A 13,871-nucleotide genomic window follows, 5' to 3' on the forward strand; every position below is an offset into this window, starting at 1 on the left:
GCACCGCATCCCACAGGGGCTATAGAACCTAACTGGATGATTCTTACTGGCAAAACCTGGTGGAACCAGCTGCTACAGGGCGAATCATTTCTCCTTCATGCTCAGAGGTACCAGCTTTGGGAAGCCCAACTCTGACCACATTTGGCAAGACAACGATTCCAAATATTAAGACATGCCACACATCCACCCTGTGCCCATTCATCCCGCCAACATGTATTGATCACCAACTCACCAAGCACCAAGTTACATCTGTGTTCTCCTCCCTTCTTTCCTCCCAACCAAATCCTCCCTTTCCTTCACATCCACTCAAGTGTCCCTGTTTTTTTTTTCAAAGCTTCTCTAGACAGATCTTCTCATGGTGACTTTTCCTCTTTTCACCCCTCCCACTAATTATAATCGGGGCCTCAGTTTGACCCTTAATTGTTTTCTGATTGTTTTCCCACTATGAGTCCTGTCTCCCTAGTGACAAGAACCACGTGACAGATAATACTGCTTTTACATTCCACTCAGCCTAGCACAGGGCCGAGCTCCATAAATATTCATTGAATGAAAGGTTGAGAACAGAAAGAAGAGTGTATTTCTTTCATAAAGGAGAAGGAAGCAAGGCTTATTGGTAGCTTTGGGGGACAGGGGAAGGGATTCCTTCTCTGTTTTGAATTATTGATACAAGTGAAAATTAATACCCCAAGAGCAGGGGTTTTGCCTGTTTTATTTATGGCTGTGTGCCCAGGGCCTAGATGAGTGCCTGATAGGGAATGGGATGTCCAATACTCTGGTGACGATGGATACGTTTATCAGCCTTCTCCTGGGGATTTTCTAAGCACTATCTAGAAAAGTAAAAACTTGGGATGAAATAGGGAGAAATGAAGAGGAAAACAGCCCTTTGGCTTCCCCCAACTTCTTTCCTGAACATGGTTTCCATTTTTCTGATTTGAAGAAAATCAGTTGCAAGTGGAGATTTACTTTCCTGGGCCCATCCATCTTCAGAAGCAACTACATCTGATGAGACTTTTGTAAAATAAATAAATAGATCCCCAAGGCATTAAAAAATAATCACTGAAAACAACATGGTTAAATGTTCTCCCTGAGTTTCACAACATATCACAATAGATCCACAGCTACAGGCTGTTCCAGGTGCACAGCAAGCCCTCCATGAATGTTTGCTAAACTAACCAGCTCCAAGGAACAAAAAGGACTCGGGATGCTGGATATCAGTCTGTGCCTCAGCACGGCCTAAATTAGATCAGTAATTTTCTGCTCAGATGAAGAAATGCCCAAGTATTTTATTCTTTCATGAAGCATCTCGAGAATTATTTTTAGTAACTACGAAGGCAAGTAACTAAGGGGCCCCAAATCCCCATCTCCACTCCACTATCAACAAAGTGGGCTGTTCTCTGAAAGCGTGAACTGCAGCTTTGATTCTCTACCAAATAAATGTTAAATAATCAGCCACCCACTAAAAGGTGGTAAATGCTAGCTTTCCCAGAACAACCGTATCTGGGAGGTAAGGCCCATGATGGTGAAAAGTGCAGCCAGTCAGGACATTCTGACTGGTGTTCAGATCCAACACAGAAAGGGGGCTCCGGCCTGCACCGCTGGGCCAGGAGAGGGCCGCTCTCTGCCTCCTGCCTTTGGCCACAGCAGGAAGAGAGGAAAGGAGATTGGTGTTTGTCTTCACCACTCAGATATTCCAAAGTGAAGTCTCCTGTGCCTGGATATGATTTTTGGATATCTTGTAATCAGCAAAACTTTAACAGAGCAAAACAAAGGAATAGAAAGAAGAAAGGTAAACAAAACTGCCAATACCTTCCCACACCAACAAGACAAAACAAGACACGCAGTCTTTTGGGTCCAAGGTCTCCAACCAATACCTGGCTTCAACGCAAACAAGACTGTCAGTGCATTGCTGGTCGACTGAGGTAGTCTAAGATGACTGCTCAAGCCAAGGATTCATGGAAGGAAGACAATGAAAAACCTGTGCTGACCTACACATTTCACGTTTGAAGGGTATAAGAACTAGGCACCGGCAGTGATGCCAAGTTATGGTTTCAATGTACCATGCATCTCTAGCATTGTGGAGAGGCGTTCTTCACACGCCAGACACTTCACACTCAGGGAGGTGGCCTTCCGATCCTTCTCCATCTACACAGATAGGCCCTTGACCTAACAGAATGCCTTCCAAGACCACAACACCGATTATTATTGCCACTATTATTATTTTTTAAAATCCGTCCTGCTGTTAGTAAAATGTCAAGGCAGATAAGAGATTGGCACAGGAACCTGAACCAGCTTTCTGGAATCTCTAGTTCAGAAGCCCCAAAGGGATATAGGTTCCTGAAAAATCAAACGTGCGAGTCTCGCCGGCGCGGGTAGGGGTTGGGGCTGAGGATACAGCCGTCCAAGAGCTCTGGGGGCCTCCGAAGCCCCGGGAGTCAGCGCTCGGCCACCAGCCCTGCGTCACCGCCCGGCGGTACCCACCCTGCCGCATTCCGGGCGGTCGGAGCCGGCGGGGCGCTGCCGGGGCGCACAGGGCGCGGCACTCACCTCAGGTTCCACGTGACCATGTGCCACCACGCGGGCACGCAGCCCTGCTTGTCTGTCTCCATCCCGCGTCGCGTCTGGATCCGCCGCCGCCGCCGCGGGAGCTGCCGCCGGTAGCCCAGAGCCGCGCCCCGGTCGCTCTCCTCCCCCGCGGGTGTGGCGACCCGGGGGCCCTGCGGCGGGTGGAGCGGGGCGTCTGACCCAGCGCGCGGCTGGGCGCGGCCCGGGGGCGGGCTGCCCTAGCGCCCCCGACGCCACACGCACTGATGATGTGTGATGGAAATAAGTGCCCTACTCTTCTAGCTGGCTACGCGCAAACTTATTTTCTGTTTTAGTCTATACATCTCTGTGTGTGTGTGTGTGTGTGTGTATATATGTGTGTGTGTGTGTGTGCGCGCGTGTGCGCGCGCGCGCGCGTGCGCGCCCTGCGTGGAGTAAAATACATTTCTTACTATGATAGTAATAAAACAAAAGTCTGAGAGTCGCAGCTTTAGAAGATCCTCCTGAAGGACATATGCTTTCCTCCACTTTAACCCTTCTTTTTTCTTTCTCCCTTTTGTTTTTCCCTTTTTCCCTGAACCTTCCCTTCCCAACCCCCATCTTCTTCCTCTCTCTCCCTCTCTCCTCTCTCTCTTTCCCTCCCTCTCTCTTTCTCTCTCTCTGTCTCTCTCACACACACACAAACCTGTCATCATTACTGTAGTAAGAATTTCTTTAGCTCCCTTTCATTGATTACTACTTTATCAGTCCACAGGGTTATGAACTACACAATTACTCCATGTGTCCAAATGCACCACCTTTTTGGTGTTTTGTTTACCTAGCAGCAGGTAGCAGAAACCTCCACCTCCACCCCCCCTTGTATCAGGAGTTCAGGCTTCGAAAGGTTTGGCAGCGATGCGCTTACATCGTGCACTGTCTTCTGGAGCAGAAACCGTCCTTCACCGGAGCTGTTCCAGGGAAGCCACGGGGCAAAGTGTGAGGGCAAAGGGGGACAAAGGGAATGAGGTTCCATTTGGAACCAATTTGATGCCAGCACCAAGACTGCATCTGGGAGGCAAGGTACAACCTCCCCAGAGGGAAAAAGGGGTCTCTCATGTGCCTGAGCTGTTGGGCCTTTGCCAGCTGAGCAGAGGGCCTAGCAAGGACTGCCAACCCACAGAAAGTGCATAGGGACGCATCAGCTGGGGGCAACTGGCCAGTCTAGAGGAAAGCACCAACACCTTTCAAGAAAGGGCAGTTCCCTTCGAGAACTAGGCCATTTCAGATAACTGGTCAGACAAGGGGGAATTTTGTTCACCTCTTCTTGTCATTTCTCTAGGAATGTCAACTTTTGGATGCACATCAAGATAGAAGAGGTATCAGGTGAGGAAGGACCAGAGGAATCTGAGCCCGCCTGATGAGCCAGCTGCAGCTGGGTCACACCCTGCATGATGAGAAACGTTAAGCCACCGTCAGATTCCACCCCCGGAGTCATCCGTGAAATGGGTCTGGAATCTCACAGAACTTATTCAAGGGAGCTCCGGAGGATACCCTGGGCCATGCCCCGTGGAGGTGGAGGGATCCGAGACAGCAAGAACAGGGGGAGGAGAGAGCAGCAGCTGCGTTTGGTCCCAGCTTCTATTTCCATCTGTTTATTCAGGTTGAGAGGTCAGAGGCCCACGTGCTGGTTGAGCAAACAAAGTTGTAAGTCCCAAGTCTAAGGAAATGGTTGAAATGCTCAGCAAAATCTCTGAAGTTAGAAATAACTATGGCCCATTTTTTTTTTTAAAGACTGTATAAATTAAAACTCTAGGAGGAATCTTTCCCCAGCATTAATAGCCCCTTTTCAAACGGCACATCCTGGAAATCAGAGAGCAGAGTCTCTGAAATGATTTCGCAAAACCTGAAAAACAAGTGATTCATTTATTTTTTAAGCACCTATTTCCTGAGCACATTTTGGGTGCCAGGTACCACATTTGGCTCTACAGGGATACAAAGCAGGATCCTGCGTGGTAGAGAGACTTACCTAAAGAGAAATGATAACACAAAACAGGGATGGAAGAGTGCCCTCGGGACAGAAATCAAGTAAGATGGTGCGGGGGGCGAGAATGCCAGGGCCTAGATGTGGAGAAACGGGGTGACTACAAAGGGACATTTTAGGGTGATGGAAATAGTCTATATCTCGTTTGTCGGTGATTACATGACTGTACGCGTTCACCAAAATTCACTGAACTGGAAACTTTCCAAAGGTGAATTTGACGAAACATAAATTATACCTTAACAAAGCTGAGTTTTAGAAAAGGGACCTGGGGGGGGAGGGGGTGGGGTCAAGATGGCGGACTAGGAGGACGCAGAATTCGCGTCTCCTCACAACTAGGGCACCTACCAGGCACCGGTGGGGGACCACGGACACCGAAGGGGACGGGAGGAACCCTCAGCGACCGGGTAGGACCTGGGGCATGGGGGGAGTGAAGGGGGAGGAGACGTGGAGGCGGGATGGGACTGGTGCCCCTGAGGGGCGGCTGGGGGAGGGGAAGGGATCCCACGCCCGAAGAGGGAAAGTGGGGGACCATTGAGAGGGCAGAGGATCAAAAGGGAGAGTGGCCAGGTTTCCCCTCCCCACTTGGGCCCCTGGGAGCCTGCTGAGATCCCGGGCCTGATCCCCTGCCCACCGAGGACCCTTCCAGCCACTCGGGTCCTGAGGGAGTGGGAGGGAGGGAGGGAAAGGAAGAGCAAAAGTAAAGGCCAGGGCTTCCCTGGTGGTGCAGTGGTTGAGAGTCCGCCTGCCAATGCAGGGGACACGGGTTCGTGCCCCGGTCCGGGAAGATCCCACATGCCGCGGAGCGGCTGGGCCCGTGAGCCATGGCCGCTGAGCCTGCGCGTCCGGAGCCTGTGCTCCGCAACGGGAGAGGCCACAACAGTGAGAGGCCCACCTACCGCAAAAAAAAAAAAAAAAAAAAGTAAAGGCCAGACCAAGGGGACCAGCACCCCTGAGGGGCAGCTGGGGTAGAGGAGGAGTTCCTACACCCAGGAGGACCCACCCACGGTTAGGGGTCCAGCAGGACAGGGGAGGCCCTCGTCCTCGTGTTACCGTATGCTAACACGTATGTATGGAATTTTAAAAACTGGTACTGATGAACCTACTGGCAGGGCAAGAATAAAGACGCAGACGTAGTGAACAGACTTGAGGGCACGGGGGCGGGGGGCGGGGCAAGGGGAAGCTGGGATGAAGTGAGAGAGTGGCATGGACTTATATATACTAACAAATGTAAAACAGATAGCTAGTGGGAAGCTGCTGCATAGCACAGGGAGATCAGCTCAGTGCTTTGTGATGACCTAGAGGGGTGGGGTAGGGAGGGTGGGAGGGAGATGCAAGAGGGAGGGGATATGGGGATATACGTATACGAATAGCTGATTCACTTCGTTATACAGCAGAAGCTAACACACCATTGTAAAGCATTTATACTCCAATAAAGATGTGAAGAAAAAAATAGAAAAGTGACCTAAAAAATGTACAGATAAACTGCATAAACAAACATGTCCTTTCTGATGTCATAGAAATGGAAAGACAAAGCTGTGGGTACAAATCCGTCAGAAACCAGTAGTTGAATGTTATTTGCGCTTCTAGCAGAAAAAGAGATCTCATTAGAGACAGATTAATTTTACCACCTCAAATTATTCTAGAGAAAACGAACTGGGGACAAGAACAGCTGTCTCTCAGCTGCCGTACAGCTGTGGAGGTAAACCAGTGGTGATAGAGCATTTGAGGGACGAAGAACTAGCAAACAACAGGTAACTGATTTTCCATTATTTGGAGAATGTTTTTTCTTGAAAAGAGAGTATTTATCCACCTTGAATTTTCTTCTTTTTTATTGAGATATAATTGATATATAATATAATATATTAGTTTCAGATGTACAACATGATTCAATATTTTTATATATTTTGAAATGATCACCATATTAAATCTCATTAATATCCATCACCACACATAGTTACAATTTTTTTTCCTGTGATAACTCTTAAGATCTACTCTCTTAGCAATTTTAAAATATAAAATACAGTGTAATTAACTATAGTCAAGCTGTACATTACATCCCCAGGATTTATTTATTTTATAACTGGAAGTTTGTTTTGTATCTTTTGACCCCTTCACGTATTCATCCATCCCCATCCCCACCTCTGGCAGAAACAACCAATCTGTTCTCTGTATCTATGAGTTTAGGTTTTGTTTGTTTGTTTTTAGATTCCACATACAAGTGAGATCTTTATCTTTTGTCTTTCTCTGACATTTCACTTAGCATAATGCTCTCAATGTCCATCCATGTTGTCACAAAAGGCAAGATTTTCTTCGTTTTATGGCTGAGTAATATTCCACTGTGTATATATACATATATGTATATCACATTTTCTTTATCCATTCATCCACTGATGGTCACAGCTTCTTTCCATGTCTTGGCTTACTGTAAAGCTACAATGAACATTGGGGCGCATATATCTTTCTGAGTTAGTATTTTTGTTTCCTTCAGATAAATACCCAGAAGTGGAATTGCTGGATCATATGGTAGTTCCATTTTTAATTTTTGAGGAACCTCCATACTGTTGCTCATAGTGGCTGCACCAATTTACATTCCTAACATCAGTGCACAAGGGTTCCCTTTTTTCCACATTTTTGCTAACACTTTATTTGTTGCCTTTTTGATAACAGCCATTCTAACAGCTGTGAGGTGATATCTCATTGTGGCTTTGATTTGCATTTTCCTGATGATTAGTGATGTTGAGCACCTTTTCATGCACTGCTGGCCATCTGTGTGTGTCTTCTTTGGAAAAATGTCTGTTCAGATCCTCTGTCCATAGCTTTATTGAAATATAATTCACATATCATAAAATTCACCCTTTGAAAGTACAGTTCAGTGGTTTTACTATATTCACAGAGTTGTGCATTTATCACCACTATTTAATTTTAGAACACTCTAATTCACCCCAAAAGGAAACCCCATACCCTTTGCTGGGTCATACATTAATTTTATGTTTAATTTTTTACGGAACTACTAAACTGTTTTCCAAAGTGGCTACATTGTACAGTCCCACTAGCATGAGCCCTACATAAACTACTGCCTTGCGTTTTCCCATTCTTGTCCTTTTCACCCTTTTTTCAACTTTGCATACACAGATGTGGGATATTGAAAACAAAACAAAACAAAAACACAAAAAAACAAATCCTGTTGAGATTGAAACTCAACATTAAAGGGAAGTTTGAGGATAGTTCCAGAAGACAGGGAGTGAGTCAGATAACTTATTCAGATCATTTATTTTTCTATGTTGTTTAGGTTTTGTATTGTCTTAGCCTATATCAGATCTAATTTATAGTTACATATATAACTATATATAGTTATATAGTTAGATTATAGTTATAAGCATGGATGTTGTGTTGTTCTCATGGTCTTGGATTTGAGCATGTTGATACGGGCTTCCTTTTAGCAAAGGAGGTGATTTCTTTGAGAAGAGACAGTGATGAGAGTTGGACTAGAAGTGCCTGAGTGCCTCCTTTCTTCCAAAGAACCCTGCACTTTCCAAGACATAGCCCAGAGTCTCTCTTGTTCCTTGGCAAGAGATGGAAGTTGGTTTTCCCATGTATCTGTGGAAGGAGTGAGCCAGGATTAATTGTGTTATATCAGTGTGTCCATAATCATGTTCAATTATTTGGGGAGCTCTAGGCTACACACAGTAAAATAAGTTCCTTTGTCCAGGATCTCACGTCTCAAAATCGTTACTTGGCTAATGTTCTTTGAGGATCTCGAAGAAGGAGGTATAGAATGCAGCTTGTCACTAAATTCACCTCGTCCCCACCCTCCTCCAAACCTGTTCCTCTTGCAGGATTCTCTCTCTTGAAGAACAGCATCATCACACACCAAGTTTCCCAAACCACAAACTTGGGACTCACCGTTGATTCTTCTGCTTCCCTTAGGCCCAGAATTCCCTATGGATGATTTCTTGCTGTGATATCTGTTTATTTAACAAATATTTACAGAGCACATTTTATAAAGTATCTGGCTTGGGAAGCTTACACTCTAATTGTAAGGACAGGACAGGATCTACGCAGATGAAAAGCTAAATACCAACATGAGATGTGTCACCAGATAATAAATAAATGTGTATTACAGATAATGTAATGCTGCAGGCTCAGGGAGAAACATCTTTTCAGGCTGAAGAGGTCAAACAACGAGTTCAGGGAAGTACTGTTCTGTTGTTTAGAAACAGCTTTGGCGATGGGAGATTATTTTATTATTTTTTAAAAATACTATTCATTTATTTTATTTTTTAAAGTATATATTTTATTTATTTTATTTACTTATTTTATTTATTTATTTGGTTGCGCCAGGTCTTAGTTGCAGCAGGCGGGCTCCATAGTGGTAGCTCGCCAGCTCCTTGGTTGTAGCATGTGAACTCTTAGTGGCGGCATGCATATGGGATCTAGTTCCCTGACCAGGGATAGAGCCCCGGGCCCGCTGCATTGCAAGCATGGAGTCTTAACCACTGCACCACCAGTGAAGTCCCAGGAGATCATTTTAAATGGCTATCCAAAAGGACCCATAGAATGTTCAAACTGGAAGATATAAAGCAGCCATTTGCCAATACGCTCATTTTACGTAGAGGAAATGAGACTCAGTGACACCAAATGATAGATGTTGGGCTGCATTCATTCAGTATTTATTGAGCACCCACTGCATGCAAAGGCACAGAATGTACTACACTTACTCAAAACAGCAGGCGAGGTGAGGCTAATTCTCCAAGGGCACCTGGATCTTGTAGGAAACTAAACCTGTGTCAGAGTGTCCCAAGGGGCAGGGCTGTGATGGCAAAGTGGTGAGACCAATTGATAGTTGTAAACTGGGTTATTGGTCCTTCCACTAACCCTTCAAGATAAAAGAATTAAAATAGTTAATCACGGGTTAGTTATTTCTGCTTTGTGAGCAATCAGGGTGAAGGAATTTACCACCACCTACAGTGTCCTGCTGTCTCATTAGATATCCAGCTAGGAGATTCTGAAGCAATCTTTACTCTGTCCACTGGAGGGAAGGTGACAGCGGAGTTCTTGTGAAGTGGAAACACTGTGGTTGATTTCAGGATGATACAGACTGGGAGGTGCGGAGAGTCTCATCATCAAGGATCTTTTTTTTCTTCTACTTGCATTATTTTTTAAATGATCCTCTAACGAATTCAGAGTAAGGGCAATTCATGGTCCACGTTCCAGCCTTAGGGAAAACAGTGACATGGGGCTTTTACTCCAGAGGAATTCATACAGGAAAAGCTAAAAGCTCGGGGAAGAATATGTAAAAATATCTTCTTGAAAATGAAGGCACATGCATGGAGAAAGTGTTGACGGGAAAAAAGTCACAGCTGTCGAGAAATAAACAGGAACTGACTTTCCAGTCCCAGAAGACTAAATGTTTCCAATTCTGGGCTTTCTGGATGCCAGACGTTAGTTTGACATCATCTATGCCTCAGTTTGTAGAATCTCCAAAGACACAAAAAAGCCTCACTTCCTTAGTTCCCCTGTTCATGCCCTGAGTGTATGTGTGCTTTCAGCACAGCTTGAAATTAGCATATTTTTCCATCTTTGCCTTTAGTTTTTTAACAAGCAGGGAGAGACCCAAGGGGACCTGGACTTGCGTGCACCTTGGACTGCAAAGCCGTGTCGGGTAGCCTGAGGCGGGTCTGCATTATCCTCAACCGAGCTGGGCATGCGTGGAACAACCCGCCCCTAGAAAGGAGTTTTAAAATCATATTATGTAGTGTGAAATGAGATCATAGTTATGAAAGCTCTTCTTTGAAGTTAAAAAAATTTTCAGCCCACAAATGCACAGTATTGATATTGTTTATTAATGGATGTATTTGATACTCTCTTTGTCCGGTTCCTAGCCATATTCAAATGCATTCATTTAAAAAGACAGTCATCAGCCTTATGGCTTACAGACTAACATAGAAATTTAATTACTAATAAATACTAATATATACACAAATGTACTCCCTGAGGAGGCCACGCAGCCACTCTCTTCTACTTCACCGCCAACCGAAAGGAATTAAAAATTGATGTCAGCAGGAGATTCCCTCCCTTCCTTATAGTGTGTGAGACAAAGGAATGTAAGAGGTTGTGGGTGGGGGGTACTCCTCAAAGAGGATAGGAACTCCCAAAGGAGCCCACCCCACCCAGCAGTCACAAATGACTTAGCAAACACCAGCTCATTAATCCAGATGTGACTGTGAGTAGTATTGTGAGGTGGCCTGAGAAACAATTTTGAAGCAGAAAGGCTATAGTGTTTAACAGGCAACCCTATAGTCTTGCACTATAGGAATTAGGAATCCTTGCGTTTGACGTTACTTGTCCAGTTTGGAACAAAATATCATGCACGCAGGCTACATGTATCCCCAGCACCTAGCATAACACCTGGCACAAAGCAGGGGCTCCTAAGTAAATGAAGGAGTAATTGAATAATTGCAAAACTTGAATCTGTACAGCAGCCAGTCCAGTGCCACACAATTCCAATCTTTCCATCGCATGTATTCTCAATAGGCCCCTCTGGCATCCTCTGATTCAAATCTATAAAAGTCTGAACTGCATGATGATAGGAAGGAAGAATCCAGGACTGGAAGGTCTACTGGGGAAGCCGTCGCAGGGTCCACTGCCTTGTTCTCACCTTCCCCACCCGGAGCCAACTTCCCAGCTCAGTGTAGCCATCATGCCCTGCACTACCTTTGACCCCTCTGAGGATTCGACAGGTATTCCTTCTCTTGTGCCATCCCACTCCACGAGCATTCATCAAATGCCAACTGCATGTATTACACCCTGCTAGGTACTGTGGGAGTACTGCTAGGTACTGCTAGGTACTGTGGGAGTACTACTAGGTACTGCTAGGTACTGTGGGAGTACTGCTAGGTACTGTGGGAGTACTGCTAGGTACTGCTAGGTACTGTGGGAGTACTGCTAGGTACTGCTAGGCACTGTGGGAGAGAGCAGAAATATAAGATCAGGCCCCTGATCTCAAGAACTAACATTATGGTTAGGGAGACTCTTCATCATTATTCATTTATTCTACAGACGTTTTGAGCATATGTGCTTAGTACCATTCTAAGTGCCTGGGATTCAGTGTTGACAAGACAGATATCTTCCTTGCTCCCATGATACTGACATTCTAGAGGGGGAAGACAAAAAAAAAAATCACATAAACAAATAAATACATGACGAAAATTCAGACAAGTGCTACCAAAATGAAATCAGGTCATAGAGAAACTATTTTATCTGAGATCTTAGTGACAAGACTTGAGAGCAGACTTCCAACCAGAGGAAATAGTAAGTTCAAAGTCACCCAGGTGAGAACACAAGCTTGAGTGTTCAAGACCCAGCCGGAAGCCCAGCGACAGTGGGAAGAAATAGGAGACAAAGTCGGGCAGGCAGGGGCCAGCACATGGAGGTTGTGTCCTTTACTACTCAAAGTGTGGTCCATGGACCAGCAGCATCAGCATTACCTGGGAGTTTGTTTAAAATGACCCCCAATCTCAATTTCCTTTCTTTTACAGCCAAAGGACTATCAACTTTTAGATGGCATATATCTGCCTGCAATAAAGACCACTTCTCCAAACCTCCCTTGCAGATAGTTGTAGCTATGTGACCTAAAGGGAGTGATAGATGTGGCTTCTGGAATGTCCCTGAAGGGCATGTTTTCTTCTTTCCTGCTCTCTGGATACAAATTTAAAGGCTACTTCTCCAGCAGCTATCTTAGACCATGAAATGTCTTTGAGGATGGAAGCTACCCAAGGCCAAACAGCAAGCAGAGAGCCCATGTCCCTGCCCTGAAAAGGCCTTACCAGCCCTGAACTGACTACCTGTCAAACTCCTGAATATAAGAAAGAAACTTCCATTTTCCTTAAGCCACTGGTTTTTTGGAGTTTTCTGTTACTTCCAGCTGAACTCAATCCTAACTAATTCACACTCTTTATCATTATTTCTCTTGTAGAACTGTACATTTCCCCCAACCCTTAAGTAAAATCAAGAATCCAAGAAGATATACTACATTTATCCTGTAGCTTCAAGAAACTCCCACTAAGCCCTGACCCACCCCTGCTCCTCTACGGTCACACATACAGCAATCAAAGCAGCACAGCCCCAGCTGGACGGTGGCAGGGAGGGTGGACACAGCAGAGGGCAGTGGCAAAGGCAAGGGCACAAGGCCAAAGGTCAGCTTGAGCTCCAGGTCCTCTGCTGCTTCCCTCCTGAGGACACTGAGGGAAGTGGACCCCTCCAGGCTGAGCTGCTAAGCCTCAAGTCTTGGTGGCATTGGCCTGCCTACTCTGAAACGTCTAAAATTGTTAAACAGTCAACAGATCTCTTGCTCCGTTGAAGCGACTTCAACCTAGACTGATAAGGCACTTCACACCAGGTCTCTATACATAGAAAGAGCCTAATATTTGAAAACTTGGAGGACTGACCAACTGCTTCTCTTCAATGGCAGTTCAGTAGGCAGCTCCATCAACAGCCCCCAGAGCCACCTCTGTTAAAGGCACAATTAAAACTGTGCTTAAAGGCAAATGCGATCTCAAGACATGCCCTCCGGCACTCACATTCAGTCAAAGATAGTTACCCGAGAGCTCCTTCTATATAGAAATCCTGGAGCCTCTGCTGCCGGGGTTCCCTGCTGCCTTTGCAAGACATTGCCTGGCGCCTTGTCTCTTACAGTTTAATGTCTACAGATGCACCAAAACTGGATATCACAGGAGATACAGGATAGATTTTGGCCAGAGCAACTTAAATGGCCCAGAAACATTGGACTTGTATCTCAGTTTGTATCCCATAGTTTCTGCCTTCCCCTCCAGGGAGCTAAAGCTGATCTAGACCTTAGTTCACAGGATCGGTGAGTGAAGGAATTACGAAACGATGAACATTCCACCAACAGCTCTTTTTTCAGTAACCCTGGCTGCCCATTCAGACCATGCCTTTCACAACTTTCCTTTGGGGGTAGACATGGGCTTGGGTCTAAGAGAATCTGCCCCAGTGTGTCCTAGGTGGGCCCTGAATTTGACCAGACTTGTTTGATTGTTTTGAAGGAGGTAAAAGCTGAGCCCACTCCCTCAGAGCTATTCCTGGATTAAACAGTGAGCGATCAATAAGATTCATGGATATGCACTCAGGAACCACAGAAGGCTGCTTTAGTAGGTGACTTTGGGAAGTGACACCAAGGCTGCCATTGCAGTATAGGAAGATTCCGGGATGAGTATTGGAAGCAAGTGGCCATCTCCTCCATGCAGGTTGAGGAGGAGACTGTTGCAACCTTTCTGCAAAAGGTAGCAGCCTC

The 13,871-nt window shown here is 45.6% G+C and overlaps 1 long non-coding RNA gene across 2 annotated transcripts in view; it reads left to right on the plus strand.

Annotated features, from left to right (window-relative positions):
• LOC137223729 (uncharacterized) overlaps positions 1 to 13,871 on the plus strand; it is a 46,944-nt gene that overhangs the window by 1,578 nt on the left and 31,495 nt on the right. For both annotated transcript variants that reach the window (XR_010943027.1, XR_010943028.1), the window contains exons 2-3: positions 3,860 to 4,965; positions 6,205 to 6,312. This is a non-coding gene — a long non-coding RNA (uncharacterized lncRNA). The remainder of the gene's footprint in view (positions 1 to 3,859; positions 4,966 to 6,204; positions 6,313 to 13,871) is intronic.

Source organism: Pseudorca crassidens, chromosome 1, assembly GCF_039906515.1.
Source record: "Pseudorca crassidens isolate mPseCra1 chromosome 1, mPseCra1.hap1, whole genome shotgun sequence".
Lineage (NCBI taxonomy): Eukaryota > Metazoa > Chordata > Mammalia > Artiodactyla > Delphinidae > Pseudorca > Pseudorca crassidens.